This window comes from Petaurus breviceps, unplaced genomic scaffold, assembly GCF_028583685.1.
Source record: "Petaurus breviceps papuanus isolate PSGF00001 unplaced genomic scaffold, PetGlider_PUasm1.0 90752, whole genome shotgun sequence".
Taxonomy (NCBI): Eukaryota; Metazoa; Chordata; class Mammalia; order Diprotodontia; family Petauridae; genus Petaurus; species Petaurus breviceps.
Window position 1 is genome coordinate 5,331,326 of NW_027187336.1, and position 13,412 is coordinate 5,344,737.

A 13,412-nucleotide genomic window follows, 5' to 3' on the forward strand; every position below is an offset into this window, starting at 1 on the left:
CAATCAATTATATTCTAGAACCAGAAAATAAAATAGAAATGGCCAGAATTGACTGATCACTTCCTGAAAGAGATCCCCAAAAGAAAAGTATCAGGAATATTATATCCAAAATAAAGAAATCTCAGGTCAAATATTCAAAAAGATGCAATTCAAATATAGTGGAGACACAATTGAGATAACACAAGATTTAATAGTTTCTACATTAAAGGACTGGAAGTCTTGGGATAGGATATTATATGGAGTGGTTAGGATTACAACCAAGAATTAACCTTACTCAACAAAATTTCGTATAAATTTTAGGAGGAGGAATGTATATATAATGAAACAAAGAAATTACAGGCATTTTTGATGAAATGACCAGAGCTGAATGGAAAATCTGATAGCCAAATACAAGATTCAAGAGAAGCATGAAAAGGTACATAGCAATGACAAATCATAACAGATTCAATAGGGTTAAGCTATTATATTCTTTTTTTTTAAACCCAAACCATTTATTAGTTGCTAACTCCAAGTTCAGTCTCTAAAAAGTGGTGATGTTCCTGTTCACAGGGATAAATTATCAACCCAATTTTCAAAAGGGGCAAAGTTCTCAAAGCAGAGAAGGGGAGAAAACAAACACATTCATCTGTCAACAATGGGATACCAGGAATGGAAATAATATAGCAAATTGAGAAAACAGTAAGAGGTTTTTGGTTTGTATTTCAGGCAGCATGCTGTAGTTCCCACTATTTCCAAACAGTCTGCTTTTCTCTTTCAGGAAATTAAAATCTTCCCTCCTTTCCCCAAGCTAGCAAGCGCCCTTTGGTTTTTTCAGAACACAGCTTCCAAATAATGGAAAGATACACATTTTCTCATCAACCCTGGACACATATAAAGCATACCGAATGGCCACTTACTCTGCAGTAGTTCAAATATGCTGCATTAACCAAATCAAGCCCCCCACACCAGAGAATACCTCTCCCCCCACACCTATCTTACATGACAGGATAATGTGTCTCACCAACAGTAAGTAGCTTAATCAACTTACCAAACAAGGACTCTAATTGTTTTTTTTTTTTTAATTGAGAAAAAAAAAAGTGTCACATCAAAGTGTAGATAGTTCAAAGGGTGAATAAGGCCTAACTTTTGCCTAATGAACCATGTGTTACTGCTGGATCAGCCAATTTCTGTGACTCAACCAATGTGCCAGGAATCTCTTCAAGTACTGACACTATCTGGATATAAACATCTAGCACACGTGAAAGTGACCACAACAGTCCTTCCCAGATGGAAATGATGAAAACTAAGCTAAGATTCTCCAGGGAGTCAGTACTCCACATGGCATCAAGTTCACCAAATGAAGTGTACATGTCCCATCTGACCACATGTGACAAAATGCAAAGCAAGTACTAAACAAAACGAATGATGTCCAATATTTAAAACCAGTTTGTAGTTGAGGGAAAACATCTAAAATCCTTAATTAAAAAACACAAATGAAATGAAAGCTTTAACTGGTACACACTGTTCACACCTGTATTTCAAGTTTGGAAATGCATATTTTCAGGCAGCAATACAAAAAAGTATCCATGAAGAATGCATAATCTCTGAAAATTATGAAAACATCCCTGCTACATTACATTTCTAGATACAAAACTGACTACCATATTGCTGCTTCTGTGTAGCAAGAGTTCATTTTCAAAACAGATAAAATTCAGTCATTAGGTGTGAATGGTATGAATGACAGTCTTTTTTTTTTTTTAATTTCGTCGTCGTTTAGGATCGTTAAGCATGCAAGCCTCGTGGAGGAAGATCCACAAATGAACCAGGGTTGGCTTAAGGCATCCAGTTTTAGGCCAGAGCCGGGAAAGCCTCTGGGTGATCTACGTCAGGAGCAGAAGCACTTGACTTGTGAGTTTTGCTTCCGCGGTTGGGCTGTCCACCACGTCTGCGCCCGCCTCGCCCACCTCTGCCGCTACGTCCCGGGCGACCAAAGTCTCCAAAATTGATGTCCAGCTGGGATGTGATGTCATTGGCTGGCTTACGGAAGTGATGATCCATTACAGACTCTTTTGTATGAGCCTCCTCGCTCTTGGACTTGTGGAGCACAAATCCCTTCTTCCACTGTCCATCAGCACCCTCGTTGGGTTTGCGGATATTAAACTCAACTTTCACCTGGTCTTTATTCTGAATAGCCTTCCACTCATCCAAGGTCATTTCTTTCGGGCCCTCTTCCTTCACCTCTTCCACCTCATTTTCTTTATTTTCTGTATCAGCCGCTGGATGCTGTTCTCCTTCCGGTGTCTCCTCCATCACAATGGTTTGCTCCAAGTCAGTCAGCTCGTCTTTGACCGTTGTCCCCCAATTATGAGAGCCGCTTTCGCCAAGTTTGTCCTCGTGCTTCAGACCAGATGTATTGCTTTCCACTATGCCTATCAAATTCTCTCTTTCCACGAGAGTAAAAACCATCTCCTCTGTCCATGCCACGGCCACGGCCACCACGTCCTCTTCCCCGGGGACCACCAGGACCTCGGATCGGTCGGTAGATAATAGGCTTATCCACGGAAAATTCTCCTTCTTCCCCCTTCTCTTCGATCACCTTCTCGAAGCACCGCTCCCGGGGGGCCGCCTCTCGGGTCTCCTGTCAATCGGCTTTCCTTCTCCCTGAAGCTGTTGGTCAGGCCTCCTGCCTACTCGTCTTATCCCTTCTTTCTTGAGCGCGGCGGGAGGCGGCGGGGCCTCGTTCTTCTTGTCGGCTGCGGCAGCAGCGGGTTCTTGCGGTCCTTCTGCGACTCCTTGCGCAGCGCCTTCCAGGGCGCGGAACCGCCGCCGCTGCGCCGCCGCCTTCCTTCTTCTTGTTCTCGGCCGCCTTCAGCACCTCGAAGGGGTCCGATTCGTCGTCAAATAGCTAGTCGAACCGGTTGGTGACGACGCAGGCGAAGCCTTCCTGCAGGTGGCCGGGCATCATGGGGCCCAGGCGGCGCGTTCCTCCACGTATTGCGGCGGGCCGCGCCGAGGCGATGGCTCTTAACTTCAGCTCATCCCCACAAGATGGCCGGCCGAGAGAGCAAGCTATTATATTCTAACATAGGAAGATGACACTTGTAACTCTCAAGAACTTTCTCATTATTAGGGAAATTAGGAGTATACACAGAGGACATGGGTCTGCATTGACTTATAATGGGATGATATCTAAAAAAATAAAGTTAAGTGGTGGGAAAGAGGAAGGCACAGTAAGAAAGGGAAATGGGGAGGCAATGTGGGGTAAATAATCTCACATAAAAGAGGCGCAAAAGATCTTCTACGTTGGAGGGAAGCACTTGAAACTTACTCTCTTTGGACCTGGCTTAAAAATTGGTATAGAAATTGGGTATAGTAATCTATGTTACCCTATTGGGAAGTAGGAGGGAATAGGGACAACAGAAGCAAGGATGACAGAAAGGAGGAAGATGGTAGGAGGCTTTTGTCAGAAACGAAGCATTTCTGAGGAGGGACAGAGTGAAAGGAGAGAAAGTGACCAAGATGAGGTTAAAATGGGTGCATGATTTAGAATTAGGTGATGATACTAACAGTAAATTAGTGGAACACAGGAGAGTTTACCTGTCATTTCTATGGAGAAGGGAAGCATTTATGACCAAACAATACATAAAGATTACTACAGGATATAAAATGGATGATTTTTATTGTATAATATTATAAAGTATTTGCACAAATAAAACCAATGGATCCAAGATTAGAAGGAAAGTAGAGAACTGGGAAAATGTTTTTTAAAGCAAGTATCTCTAATAAAAGACCTCATTTCTCGCATATAAAGAAAACTGAGTCAAATTTATAAGAATGAGTCCTTCCTTAATAGATCCACTGTCAAAATATTTGAAAAATCAGTTTACACAAGAAGAAATTAAAGTTATCTATAGTCATATGAAAAATGCTCTAAATCATCTTTGCTTAGAGAAATGCTAACTGAAACAACTCTAAGGTACCAAATTATACCTATCAGATTGGCTTGTATGATAGGAAAAAGGAAAAAATGTTGAAGATGTGGGAAAATTGGTATACTAATGCACTGTTGTTGGAGTTGTGAACTTGTTCAACCATTCTGGAGAGCCTTTTGGAACTATGCATAAAGGGATATAAACCTGTGCATACCCTTTGAACCAGTAACACTACTGCTAGGTCTATATTCCAAAGATACTTTTTTAAAAAGGGAAAAGATGTATATGGTAGGTTTCCTATATTGGCAAAGAATTTGAAATTGAGGGGATGTCCATCAACTGAGAAATGTCTGAAGAAGTTGTGGTATATGATTGTAATATAATACATTCATAAGGAATAATAAGCAGAATGCTCTCAGGAAAAAAAAAACTGAAAGACTTACATGAACTAATGAAAACTGAAATGAGCAAAACCACCATAACATTGTACACAGTAACAACAATATTGTGCAATGATCAAATGTGAATGAGGTAGCTATTCTTAGCAATATAATGATCCAAGAAAATCCAAAGCCATTATGATGAAAAATGCTATCCACCTCCAGAAAAAGAAATGATAGAGTCCGAATGAAGTTGATACCATGATTTTTTTTTACTTAATCAAATGCTTTAATAACTTCTAGTTTACAGCATTCTTTTCTGCAAGATTTTGAGTTACAAAATTTCTCCCTGTTTTTCCCCTACCCACGACCCCAAAATAGTGATTCCACTGTATATCCCCTCCTCCAGTCTGCTCTCTCCCATATCTTCCCCCATCCAATTTTCCAGTAGAGCATGGTGGATCTCTATGCCCCAGTGCCTATATATCTTATTTCCCAGTTACATGTAAAATAACATTAAAAATTGTGTGTATATGTATATATATATATATATATATACACATATATATATATATATATATATTTTTTTTTTTAACATTTGATTTTAAAACTTTGAATTCCAGATTCATTCCCTTTCTCCCTTGTCAGGCACCCTTATTGGGAAGATAAGCAATTCAATATAGGTTGTACATGTATAGCTATGCAAAACATTTACATAGTGGATATATTGTAGAAGACTGACTGTATTTCCCTCCATCCTATCCCAACTCCCACATGTTCTATTCTCTACTTCAAAGTAGAGTTCCTTTTCCTTTTAAAAATGGATGATTTCAACTTCCCTCCCAACCAGACTGACTCCCTTCTACCATCCTCCCTCTTATCTCCTTCCCCCCTACTCTCCTGTAGGGTGAGATACCCTATTTATTGTATATGTCATTACATCCCTAAGCCAAATTCAATGAGAATAAGGTTGACCCATTCCCTTTTTCCTTCCTGTTCTTCCCCTCCATTGAACAGTTTTTCCTTGCCTCTTCTATGTGAGATATTTTACCCCACTCTGTCTCTCCCCATCTCCTCTCATTGTATTCCTCTCACCTCTTAATTTCACCTTTTAAGTATCATCCCTTCCTATTAAATTGATCCTGTGCCCCCTGTCTATGTATACCTGTACACATACATACACACATATGCATTCATATGCTCATATACCCATATACACACACACACATATACACATTTCTATTCCCTTCAAATATTCTCATACTGAGAAAAGTTTAACAAGTTACAATTATCATGTTTCCATGTTGGAATGTAAATTATTCAACTTTGATAAGTACCTTATGATTTCTTTTCCCTATTTACCTTTTCATGCTTCTCTGCTTCTTCTATCTGAATGTCAAATTTTCTTTTCAACACTGGCTTTTTCAGCAAGAATGCTTGAAAGTCTCTATTCAATTGAATGACAACATTTTCCCCTGAAACATGATACTCAGTTTTGCTGGTTTTAATCCCAGCTCCTTTTACCTCCAGAATATCAAGCCCTGGGATCCCTCAGTACACAAGCTGCCACATACTGTGTTATCCTGATTGTGATTCCACAATATTCAAATTGTTTCTTCGTGGCTTCTTGTAATATTTTCCCCTTGATCTGGGAATTCCAGAAACTGGCTATAATATTCCTAGTAGTTATCTTTTGGGGATCTTTTTCAGGAGGTGATCGGTGGGATTCTTTCAACCTTTATTTTCCCCTGTGGTTATAAAACATCAGGGCAGTTTTCTTTGAGAACTTCCTGGAGGATGATTTCTAGGTTCTTACTTTGATCATGGCTTTCAGGTAGTCCAATAATTTTTAAATTGTCTCTCCTGGATCTATTTTCCAGGTCAGTGATTTTTCCCATTGCCTTCTATTCTTTCATTTGTTTGGATCTGCTTAACAGCATCTTGATTTCTCATAAAGTCATTAACTTCCATTTGCTCCAATCTAATTCTGAAGCAATGATACTCTTCAGTGAGGTTTTCAGACTCTTTTTCCACCTGGCAAGTTTGGGTTTTTAAGGCATTCCTCTCCTCATTGCCTTTTTGAGCCTCTTTTGCCATTTGAGTTAGTCTTTTTTTTTTTTGCCTTTTTTGGAGGGCAATTGTGGTCAAGCAACTTGCCCAAAGTTACACAGCTAGTTTTTTTTGTTTGTTTTTTGTTTTTGTTTTCGGTGTGTGTGTGTGTGTGTGTGTGTGTGTGTGTGTGTGTGTGTGTGTGTTAAATGTCTGAGTCTGGAACTGAACTTGGGTCCTCCTGACTCCAGGGCCAGCAATTTACTCACTGCACCACCTAGCTGCCCTAAGTTAGTATGTGTACATATATATATGTATGTATGTATATGTGTATATATATATATATATATATATATATATAGTGTGTGTGTTTGTATATCTATATCTATATCTATATCTATCTATCTATCTATCTATCTATCTATCTATCTATCTATCTATCTATCTATCATCAATCTATCTATATATTTTTTTAAGCAATCAGGGTTAAGTAACTTGCTCAAGGTTACACGGCCAGTTATTTCTGGGTTTGGTGCTAAGTATCTGAGCCCGGATTCTATCTCCAGGTCATCCCGACACTGGGGCTGGTGCTTTTACTTGCTGAGCCACCTGGCCGCCCCTAAGCAATTGGGGTTAAGTAACTTGCTCAAGGTTACACGGCTAGTTGTTTCTGGGTGGGTGCTAAGTGTTTGTGCCCAGAATCGATCGCAAGGTCATCCCGACACTGGGGCCAGTGCTCTTACTTGCTGTGCTACCTGGCCACCCCTAGTCTATTTTTTAAGGTGTTATTTTCTTCAATCAGGTTATTGACTCTCATTTCATAATTTTCTTGCACCCGTTCTCATTTCTCTTCTGAGTTTTTCCTCCACTTCTCTAATTTGGCTTTCAAAATCCTTCTTAAGCTCCTCTATGGCCTGTAACCAACTAATATTTTTCATGGAAGCTTTTGGTGCAGGAGTTCTGTCTTCATTGTCTTCCTCCTGTTCCATGCTTTGATCCTTTTTGTCCACAAAATAGAAGTGTAAAGTTGGATTGCTGTGCTTACTTTGCTTCCTTTGCTTGCTCATGTTGCCACTTAATTACTTGACTTTTAAGCTTTTTGCCACAGTAGGACTCTGCTAACGGAGAGGAGAGCTTTATTTCAAATTGCTAGGGTTTTCGCAGCTGCTGGAGCTGTTAATTTGGTGCCCTCTCTCAGACCTCTTCACACTCTGGCAAGCTGGTCATGCACCCCAGCATCTCCACCCTTGACCACAATTCAGATCCAAGCAGCCTAAAGCAAGAGAAATTACCCCTCAGACTTGTCACTTGGTCCCCCTGCAATCTGCAAGCCAAGAGCTCAGAAGGACCCATGTGGTGGTGGTTGCATAGCTGCAGCACCATAGCGACTTCTCCCTCCAGGTGTTAAAGGCTGGACCACACTTCTGAATTACCAGATCCCAAAGTCTATACTGCACTGAACTCTTTGTCCTTAGCATCCATGTTTTGATAATTCTGGAAACTGCCACAGCTGCTAGTTATCTGAAATCCCTCCAACCAGTGGCTAATTGTGGTTACCCTGAGGCTTAAAACTCAAGCTTTAGTGGGGCTTCACTTGGTTCCCAGAGTGCTGTTCTGGCCTCTTCCTGCCAGCCTGCTGGATTGTCTTCAGTGGGAGGTTAGCTTTTCTCTGTCATTTTTTTGGGTTCTGTCACTCCAAAGTTTGTCTAGAGTCATTTTTTTACATGAATTGGAGGAGGTGGAAGCTGGAGCCGCGCAGAAGTCCTGATTGTACCCTACCGTCTTGACTCTGCCCTCCCATAGCCTTATTTTTTAAAGACATTTTTTAATATTTATATTTGGGGAGGTCTGATTTCTTTCACAACATGAGTAATATAGAAATGTTTCGCATGACATTATGTGTATAACCCATATCCAACTTATTGCCTTCTGAATGACAAGAGAGTTAATGAAGGGAAGGAGATAATTTGGAACTCTCAATTAAAAAAAACATAAATGTAAAATTATTTTTACATGTCATTAGAAAAAATATAATATTCAAATCTAAAAACAAATTGTGGAGTGAGTACATCATAGTACATATAACCTTACAGAACAAGAAGATGCTCAAAAAATTAATGGGTAAGAATTTGGCAAAGTTTGGCATTTGTATCTCTTCACAACATGGCCCCATTCCAAACTTTACATCATTCTTACATATCAGTTTATTCATATATCTCTACAGTACAATCATACTGCTTTCCTGGCTATTTTTACCACACAACACTTTTTTGTACCGATTGTGCCCTATTCCTAGAAAGCTCTTCTTTCTCAACTCAAACTCTTAGAATCCTTGGGTTTCTTCAACTCAACTACTTTCTTATATAGGACACTTTCCTAATTTCCCCAGTTCCTCAACCACAATTGCTTTACCCTATAAAGATGTTTTTTGAATTCTACTCTCTATGCAATTGTGTAAAACTATTTGTGTTCATTTCTTCTCCCATAATGTTAGATCCTTGAGATCAGGGACTATTTTTTTTTCCTTTCCCTTTGTATACCCACACTTAAAACTGTACTAGGCACACATACAGATAAAACTTAATAAATGCTTGGTGAATAACGAATTGATATATTGGAATCTAATCCATCTTCCTCTTTTAAATATGAGGAAGCTCAGAGAGAGGTTAAGTAATGTATAATTGGTTTATAATGGGGAAATATTTCATATGTAGAGTGAAGGATGATTGCATAGATATTGTAAAATTAGGCTTATGATATTAAGTTTATGTGGTAAGCAAGAAGGACCTGATAAAGGTCTTATGTAAAGGACCAAAAATGATTAAAGTATTGTTTTAGAAAAATTAATCTTTCAGTAAGAGACAATATAGCATGGTAGAAAGAGAATCTTCTCAGTGTCTAGAAGACTTTCTTCAGACATGTACAATTTTGTTACTATAAGCAAGTCTCAATCTTTTAGGACCACAAAGGAAATTTCTAAGATTGCAAATTAGAGGAGAATTACCAATCTCCATTGGAGCAATAAGAGTGGAGTAGGAACTCATGTAGGCATTTCCAAATATTCACAAAATATTAGGTCTAGTATCCTTACTCTCTGACATTTTAATGGAGATTTTGATCTAACATGGATTATAAGGTGATGATGGTAGGGAGAGGATGAAAAACATGAATATATGAAATCAGTTTCAATGGCCTGGGTATGAAGAGATACCAGTAGAAATAAACAAGAAAAAGTATGTTGTCTAGCCTTAGATTTACAACTTGTCTCTAGTGTGGGAAACTAAAGGAGTCTGAGGTCCAATGATAAAGATGAGAAGGGGTGATTGAAGGGAGGACTTTTTAAGGAAGATGATAGGTTTGGTTTGGATCACATAGAATTTGATGCAAAGGAAGGAAGTTCACGTGGAAATATATTTATCTATTTATTCATATCTATATATCCATTTACCTAGATCTGCATATCTAAAAATATAAACATTTTAAGTTATAAAAATTTGTAAAGCATAGCTTAATATGCATTTTATGGGAGTTTTGTAAGTGGTTGGTTTTTGTTCAAATATTTATCAAATCAATTTCTATTAAATTATCCTTAATAATCTCATGTATCTATTTACCTGTTACATAGAGTGACTGATATCATCATATGCAGACATCCTCATTTCATGATGTCAATTTTCCCCTCCTATGTTTTTTTTCAAACATTATTATCATTATGCTCTGTTTTAGGAGTTTTCTGATTTCTCATTCTGATCTAGTAGTGGAAAATTCCACATCAACTTTGAACACTTATCCAGAAGTAAAATAAATTGCTTTGCCTTTGTTTAAGGTATGACACTTTTGTCAAGATCTATGTATGTTAATATACAACTAGAAAGGAGTCATTGTGTGATACATAACATTTAACATTCTTTCCTCCTTTTCAAATATAAATTTACACTGTGACATATCATCTTCATTTTCATTCAAGTTGAAAGATCATAAATAGAACATCATAATCATAATAAGTAACTGTTTCACAGATACATACACACATCTATATATACATGTATAAGTACGTGTACATATATATATATATACATAGAAAAGCTTTTCTAGTAATATATTGTACCTCAAAAAAATTAAAGAGAAGAAACAATACATAAATAAGAATAGTTTTTTTTAATGCAATAGTTATTGCCAATGTTCTTCCACTTAAATTGAGTAGCAGTTTCAAATAATGGGCAACATACCATCCCAATTATAGTCCACTCATAGAGGTAAATTTGTATTATCCAACATATTGCCTCACATTTTATGGTTTGGTACCCAGGCATCACTTTGTGCCATGCAATGGTAGCTCAGAGACAAGCCTGGAAAAGAACATGTTGTAGTGACAGGATGACAAATGAGGTGCCCTACTTGTAAAGGTTCTGTCATCTGCCTGAATTGTTGGCACCAGACACAGGTCTACACTCATGTCTGTCCTGAAACATATAATTCCACAGTGTTTCAAAGGTAAAGACATAATGTCAACTCAATTATGGAAAAGGAAAAAAAAACGTTTACTTCTTGTCATAATTATACACCATTTTGCAAATTTCAGGGAAATGATATTACAACTATTCTTCCTTCCTTCCTTCCTTCCTTCCTTCCTTCCTTCCTTCCTTCCTTCCTTCCTTCCTTCCTTCCTTCCTTCCTTCCTTCCTTCCTCAAAATATACTTTAAAAACATGGCATTTAATATCTTTAAATGATTCATCACTTAAGAAAGGGTTCCTCACAAGATTCCACTAAATGAAGAAGAAGAAACAGTGAAAAATTAAATGAATTTCAGGAAAGCATCCATTGTTTAAAGAATGACAAATTTTAGCTCCAGTTTGTAATGTTCATTATCCATTATTTGAAAGCTTTTCAAGTAGCCATTTTTTTAACAATAAAACAGTAAATTCTGGTTTTTTGAACAAGTATAAAATTATCTTCAAAGGATGCCACAGTTGAAGGAAGATTACCTTTTAAAATAAGAACTCTCAATTATTTGCAGAATAACATTTTATGGAATAGAGTGATTACCTAGATGAAAAAATAGGATATAATATCACTAATTAAATCTATTTTCATAAATTTCAACCCTGAATTATTCCCACTATGTGTTACTTGAACGTATTTTGTTTAAACTCTTCTCACAGTTATTTTGTAGGGAGTTTCATTAAAGTTTCTGAAAATACAAATTGGCATTCTTCATTCGTCTTTATTTTTAAAAGACATTTCAAGAGAGAACATATACATAATTCATTATTTTGGTTTGTCAAGTTGCAATTTGTTTCATATTTGTGATAGGATCATATTGTTAGTCAATTTTGCCATCTTTTTATCTACAGAGGTGATTCCAAATGATTTCTCTCTCATTAAATTCTCAACTGCATCAAAAAAACAGTTCACCTAGCTTTTCATTGTATGTAGAAGATTGATATTATCTGAGAGACACTCTGAATTGGCTTATTACCCCTATCTTCATTATTGGTGCCCTACATTTTCTTGAACTCTTAATAAGATGACCAAAAGGCTCTTTCCCTGAATATTTTACTTTCTCTTTTTACATGGCAATCTCATTTAATCACAAAGCTTCACAAATCAATTCTTTGGAGATAACTACAAAATCTATATTTATCACTATCCATGGCTTCTCATATTATTAGTTATTTTCTCTCATTTCAAAAGTAAAACTATAACAAAACACTTTAAGTTTCAAAATGGGATTTGAGCCATAGTCTTTCCTGAGTTCAAACCATTGCTATTTCCCTATACCATATTATCTTTTAAAATAGTATTCTCTTTCTGCAATTTATTGCCAAGGTGGTAGGGGAAAGAACTGTATTTGTGATTCTTTTGGTATGCAGTATTTCTGAGTGAGATAATCCTTTTACCAATGTAGTCAGGTACCTCCAATGCTACTCACATCTGTAGAGTTACCAAAAAGACTAAGAAGAGCAGTGACTTGCCCAGGTATTAGACAGCCAATGTTATTCAAAGGAGGTGCCTTACCTCAGAATTGTTTTAATTTGTATTTCTCCAATCAATAGTGAGTTAGAGTATTTGTTTTTTATATAGACATAGAGAGCTATGGTTACTTCATCTGAAAACTGTTCATATTTTTTGATCATTTATCAGTTGGGGAATGGCTTCTTGTTTTTATAATTTGGCTCAGTTTTCTCTATTTTTGAGAAATAGGGCCATTACCTAAGAGACTTGCTTAAAATGTTTTTCATAGATCATACTGCTAAACATATTTCCCTCCAATGTATTTCTTCCTACTTATTTTATTCTCTCTCTCCTTTTACCCTGTCCTTCCTCCAAAGTGTTTGACTTCTGACTACCCCTCCCCCCAATCTGCACTCTTTTCTATGATGCTCCCTCTTCTCTCATCCCTTTCCCTTCCTAATTTTCTGTAGGATAAGATAGATTTCTATACCCAATTGAGTGTGTACATTATTCACTGTTTGAGCCAATTCTGATGAGAGAAAGGTTTACTGATTCTACCTCAAATCTCCCACTTTCCCTCCATAGTAAAACCTTTTTCTTGCCTCTTCTATGTAAGGTAATTTACCCCATTCTATCTCTCCCTTTTACTTTCTCCTAGTACAATCCTCTCTCACCACATGATTTTATTTTTATATATCATCCTTTAATATTCAACTCACATCTGGGGCAGCTAGATGGGGCAATGAATAGAGCACTGACACTGGAGGACCTGAGTTCAAATCCCACCTCAGACACTTGACACTTAAAAAGCTGTGTAACCTTGGACAAGTCACTTAACCCCAACTACCCTGCCTTTCTCCCTCAAAGAACATATTCATCTTACACATGTGCCCTCTCTCTCTCTCTCTCTCTCTCTCTCTCTCTCTCTATATATATATATATATATATATATATATATATATGCATGTATATATAGACACACACATACACACACAGAGACACCTCCTAACTGCCCTGTAAAGCCATGCATGAGCAGCTTTCCATAGGATGGCTGCTGTAAACAGCTTTCAATGCTCTGATTACATATCATATTGAACACTCTATTTATTCAGTAA

The 13,412-nt window shown here is 37.4% G+C and overlaps 1 protein-coding gene and 1 pseudogene across 1 annotated transcript in view; both read right to left on the bottom strand.

The window, feature by feature from the left end:
* The window catches only part of DPP10 (dipeptidyl peptidase like 10), a 1,061,638-nt gene that overhangs the window by 541,941 nt on the left and 506,285 nt on the right, over positions 1-13,412 (bottom strand). The gene's annotated exons all lie outside the window — the stretch shown is intronic.
* Positions 1,783-2,969, bottom strand: LOC138146052 (SERPINE1 mRNA-binding protein 1 pseudogene; annotated as a pseudogene).